Source organism: Arvicanthis niloticus, chromosome 18, assembly GCF_011762505.2.
Source record: "Arvicanthis niloticus isolate mArvNil1 chromosome 18, mArvNil1.pat.X, whole genome shotgun sequence".
In the NCBI taxonomy this organism is placed as follows: domain Eukaryota; kingdom Metazoa; phylum Chordata; class Mammalia; order Rodentia; family Muridae; genus Arvicanthis; species Arvicanthis niloticus.
The window spans coordinates 21,447,258-21,453,502 of record NC_047675.1 but is presented as its reverse complement, the minus strand read 5'-3'; positions in this window follow the sequence as shown (position 1 = coordinate 21,453,502).

Sequence of the window (6,245 nt, the reverse complement as noted above, 5' to 3'; positions counted from 1 at the left end):
TCTGCCAGTCTCCCAAGTGTCATCAGTTGATTGCTCTTAGATGGTGGCCAGACTTTCTCCTGCTCAGAGCACATTCCAAGAGGTTGTAAGACAATTAACCAAAGGTCACTAAAAGGGAACTAACAATTTATTACAGGTGTTAGGACAGAAGATAAAATATTGCCTGGGTTTATCTATACAAAACTTCACTGATTTCTTAGTTATGGTTTAAAACCTTCAGTGAACCTGTGGAGCTAGACAGGTGATGGATGTTTAGCCAGATAATTACTCCTAATAGATATGCATGTAAACATTCTGTGTTGTAAACTTCTATTTCAATTTATGATTTGATTTTTGGTGTGAACTTGTGATGAACTTTGTAACATGTGATCATGCATTCTGAAGGATGTATCAGTACTGAGGACAAAGAGATGAGAGTTAGAATCGAGATATATAATGGAAAGATAGAGTAGATATTTTTTTCCTTTCCCCATTTAGAGTAGTATATAGAATAGAATTTTTCCATTTTCCCATATAGAAGTTTTCCTTTTCCCCACTTAGGACCTTTCTGCTTTTCCCCTTAGATAGCTTTCATAGGAAATTTTTATACTTAGTAATAAACTCTATAATAACTTCTCTAAGTGGTTTTTTTTTTTCCTGCGACCTCAGACTAGCAGGCATAAGTTAGAGCCCAGCAGTTCCTGCTGAGATAGTACAAAGGCTATTTACTTAATCCTTTGCTGTTTTGGGGATGAGGTGCTAAGTGCCAGAAACTGCAGTTTCTGGCCTCAGAGGATCACAGAAGCAGGTCAGCTACAGTAGCATAGATAAGTAAAGGTTTATTATACAGCAACCCTAAATATCTCGTAAGACCAAGTCTTACCCCTGCCCATGCTCTTCCCCCTCCACTGCCTCAAGAAGAACCAACAAGAAGAAGAAAGAAGAAGATTCCCCCTCCCCCCCCAAGCTGGGCTGGCTCCCAGCAAGACCTTGCTTCAAAAAAACAAGGTGGCACAACCTCCCTTTAATCCCAGCCCTTGGAAGGCAGAGGAAGGTGTATCTCTGTGAGTCTTAGGACAGCCTGGTCTACAGAGTGAGTTCCAGGGCAATCAGGACTATGTAGAGAGATACTATATCAAGAAACCAAAATAAAGCTACTACAAAAAGGTGGAAAACCATCTGTCCTCTACACACACACACACACATAAACAAATACATATGCATACAAACACACATATACAGACACATGCACACAGAGTCACACATGCACATACATGAAATACACACCCACACATGCACACATATCAATTCATCCATATATATATATAAATACACACACATACATGTTCACATTCATATATACATACATAATACAGACACACACACACAGCAATCACTGAGTCAATAAATCCTAACATGGAACAATGCATGGTTAAACATGCTTATAATCTTAGCGCTGGAGAGGTTGAGACAGAAGCATCTCAAGTTCAAGGCCAGTTTGAATTACAAGTGAGTTCCAGACCATCTATAGCAGTGAGTCTCAGGTGGTGGGTCGAGACCCCCAAACAACCATCAGAAAACACAGACTCATTGTGATTCATAACAGTAGTGAAATTACAGTTATGAAGTAGCAGTGAACATAATTTTATGATTGGGGGAGGGTCGCCACAATGTGAGGAATTGTATCAAAGGCTCACAGAGTTATAGAACCTGGGACCACCTCTGGCTAGGGATGGCATCCCTCATGATGGATGGGGTCCTCTCCCATCAATCACTAGTTAAGATATCTTACAGGCTTGAGTGCTTACAGCAGATCTGGAAGCATCTTAACTGTGTCAGGCTGACATAAAACTAGCTAGCATATGTCCCCCCCCCCCCCTTTTGTAGTTCCGGGGATCAAATCCATTTCCCTGTGCATGTTAGTACCCACTCTGCTACTGAGTTGTGTCCCAAGCCCTGTGAGGAGTTAAATGGACCCTAATATCCAATCAATAACTCTGTAGTTTCCATTAGGATTTTTATTTCCCAACAGGAAAAGATCTCCTATTCAGATTTCTTTTTTCAAAGACAAGGATTCACTATGTAGCTTTGGCTGCCCCTTGGCTCACTATGTATACCAAGCTGGCCTCGGACATCCTCTGCTTCTGAGCGCTGATGCTGCAGGCATATGCCACTGTGCCTTGATCTTATTTGGGCAAGTGATTAGTGGTCACTTGCATATTTAAAAATTAAACAAGTGTAATTACATATAATTACATGTAATACATGTAATTCCAGCATACAGAAGGTTGAGGCAGGAGGAGTGAGCATTTGAGGCCAACCTGAGCTACAAAAGTATGCCCCAAACTAGTCAAACTAGAATGAAATGCATGAGCCTCTTGAGTCTCAGAAAAAGTCCATTTTCTTCCCAGGCACACATACCTCTGTACATGTATATGTCAATATGGAGTTTGTAATTTTCCTCTTTACATAATTTGTTCTACATACACTGATCTGCAGTTTACTTTTTCAATTTATAAGTCAAACTTATGGTTCAATATCAACTTATGGTTAATCTTGACTGTCAATTTGGCAAGATCAAGAAACACCTAGGAGAGGGACTTCTGGGGATGTGAGGGAGTTTTCAGATTAACAGAGGTGAGGAGACCCTACCAGCTGTGGCAGCTCCATCCCATGAGCTGGGTCCAGGGCTGAACACACAGGAGAAGGTGTACTGAGAATTAGCATTCATCTCTCTCTGCTTTCTGACTGTGGCAAGGAACCACTTGCCTCCCTCTTTTGCCATGGTCTCCTTGCCCTGATGGATTGTGCCCTCACTGTGAGCCAACAAAGTCAGCCTTCTTTAAATTATTTTTGCACAGGGATGAGGAAAGTAATTCAGAGAAAGTAATTCAGAGGTTGAGACTGGAGGATTGCGACTTTAGCTAGTGTAGAGGTGGGTGGGAGGCCAGGACAAGGGATAGGAAGAGAGTAAAAGGAACCAGATGGTGGTACACCTTTAATCCCAGCACTTGGGAGGCAGAGGCAGGTGGAACTCCAGCACAGACTGGTCTACAGAGCAGGTTCCAGGACAGCCAGTGCAACATAGTGAAACTGTGTCAGAGAGAGAGAGAGAGAGAGAGAGAGAGAGAGAGAGAGAGAGAGACAGAGACAGAGACAGAGAGACAGAGAGAGACAGAGACAGAGACAGAGAGAGAGAGACAGAAAGACAGAGAGACAGAGACAGACAATGAGAGAGAGGGAGAGAGAGGAGGGAGGGAGGAAAATGGGGGGGAGAGGTAGTTGGAGAAGGAAAAGAAGAGGGGAGGAAGAGATCCTGTTTTTAATTCCTTTGAGTGTTTACCCGGAAGTGGAATTTCTGGATCATATAATTCTATTTTTACATTTTGAGGAACGGCTGGACTGTTTCCCATAGCAGCCTTCTAAGTTTCCACTCCCAAGGATCACAGTGTCTCCACATCAAGGCCAATACTTTTCTATTTATCTTTGTGTGATTTTTAATTAAAATATTATTTTATGTGTACAGGTGTTTGGTCTTCATGAAGTCTGTGTACCATGTGTCTATCTGGTGATGAAGGATGCTAGAATTGGCATTGGATTCCCTGAGGTTGGAGTTAGAGACAGTTGTGAGCCTGTATGTGGATGCTAAGATTCAAACTGGGGTCCTCTGCCAGAGCAGCCAGAGCTCTTAACTGCTGAAGCATTTTAGTGTAATTGAGACATGTATTTACCATGTAACCAAGATTGGCCTCAAACTCCTCCCAGATTGGCCTCAAACTTCTCCCGTGTCAGTCTTCTGAATACTGAAATCACAATCCGGTGGTATTGTACCACGTTTGCTTTGTAACAGTCACCTTTGTGGGGCATGAAGTTGTAAGTGGTTCTAGGTTTGTTTTGTTTTGTTTTGTTTTGTTTTGTTTGTAACACAAGACAAGCCAGAAGCCCAAAAACAATGCAGTGTTAAGTACAGGGCCCTAGACTTCTAGTCTGTGACTCCCACACACATACCCTGGGTTCCGTGCCCACCGTAAAATGCCTGTGGCATTCACATAGTCCTCTAAAGTGCTAAGGCTCAGGAGAGATCACAAGGTCAGCATCAATCTGCCAATCCCCAGTGCTCACATAGAAAGCTGGTGTGGTGCTGTGTGCTTGTGATCCCAGCACTGAGAAGACAGAGGGGCAGATCCCTGGAGCTGGCTGGCCAGACTGCCTACCTGAACTGGAAAGCCTCAAGTTCCAGTGAGAGGCCCTATCTCAAAAATATCTCAAGGTGGATGGCACCTAAGAATGACATATCTGGCTTCTACATGCATATGCACACACTGAAACCCACACACCTAAACACAGGCATGCACATGTATACACACACACACACACACACACACACACACACACACACACACACTTTAATATTTGAGACACAGTCTTACTGCATAGTCCAGGCTGGCCTTGAACTTCTTACCTTCCTGCTTCAGCCTCCAAATGTGAGTTATGTGCCACCACACTTGGTGATCTTTTATTTTAAAATATAGTTATACCCCAAAGTATAAAAAAAAACAAAACAAGCCGGGCGGTGGTGGTGCATGCCTTTAATCCCAGCACTTGGGAGGCAGAGGCAGGTGGATTTCTGAGTTCGAGGCCAGCCTGGTCTACAGAGTGAGTTCCAGGACAGCCAGGGGTACACAGAGAAACCCTGTCTCAAAAAAAAAATAAAAAAAAACAAAAAACAAAAAAACAAAACAAAACAAAAAAAAATCAAAACATTCTCCTATTTTTCCTCTATCAAATCTTTCTAGCTTTTGTCTCTGTGTGTTTATATAAGTTGAGAGTTTTTGTTTTCTTTCTTTTTTTTTGTGATACACAAAGGGAGGCCAATTATTTTAATAACCATGCCCTAACTAGTGAATGTCTCTTTCCCCACTGATTTTTCTTGGATTTCTGAATATGCAGGGGCCTGGTTTTGTTTGAATTTATTTATTTATTTATTTATTTATTTATTTATTGTTTTTCTTTTTGTTATTCGAGACAGGGTTTCTCTGTGTAGCCTTAGCTGTCCTGGAACTCACTCTGTAGACCAGGCTGGCCTCAAACTCAGAAATCCACCTGCCTCTGCCTCCTGAATGCTGGAATTAAAGGCGTGTGCCACCACTGCCCGGCTTGAATTTATTTTTATTTGTATGTGTTTGTGTGTGTGTGTATTTATGTGTAAGTGCATTTGTGTGTGTGTTTTATGAGTGTATGTATGCAGGTATGTTGTGTGTTTATGTGTTTGTGTGTCTATTCATGTATGTATATGCATGTGTGTGTTTTGTGTGTATTTATGCATGTATGTATGTGTGTGTATTTATGCTTGTATGTATATGTGTGTTGCATATATTTATGCATGTATGTATATGTATGTATGTGTATTTATGCATGTATGTATATGTTTATGTGTATATGTATGTGTGTGTTTGTGTATTTATGCATGTATGTATATGTATGTATGTGTGTGTGTTTATGCATGTGCCATGGTGATTGTGTTGAAGTTAGAGGACAGCTTCTCTTTCTACTGTGTGGGTTCTGGGGATTGATCTCAAGGCAACAAGTGTCTTCAACCACTGAGCCAGCTCATCAGCCCAAGGGTTTGTGTTTGGGCTTTCTGTGCCTAGAGCCAGTATCCTTGCTTCCCAGTGCTTTGGAAGAGAAGGCTTCTAGCTGGAGAGAGCCTCTTACAGCTCCTTTTCAAAGCTGACCTCCTTGTTCTTAAAACTCAGCCTATTAGAATAAGAAACAATGGTTGTGGTGAGCTTTGGATTGGAATGTGCAGAATGGAGGAAAGCTGATGTGTTTACAACCCTGTATCCCCTTACAGGGCAGCTTCAGCTGTCTCACAGTCTGTTTCTCCTGATTCTGGCAGTTCCCACGAGGCTGAGAGTTCTCTTTATGAAGGACTGACCATCTCAACTAAGGGTGCAAGTTCTTATTACCATTCTTTTCCTTGGGAAGTGGGGTGGGGAGTTGTAGACAAACTGCCAAACCAAATGGAGTTTGAAAGGGGCTGAGCAATCTGTGTGGGGAGCAAGCTGGCTGCTGGAGGTGGTGGGTGACCTTGGAGACTCAGCTCCGCCAAGATAAAGCCCGTGGGGAGTGGGGGGGAGCATCCTGGATGCTCCTTCGATATATGAAAGCTGGCAGTTTTGTAGGAGCAACTAGAACATTCCAGAGATCACAAGTGTTTGATGCTAGAGTCTGATTTTAATTCCCTGTAGCCCCTCTATACAGAC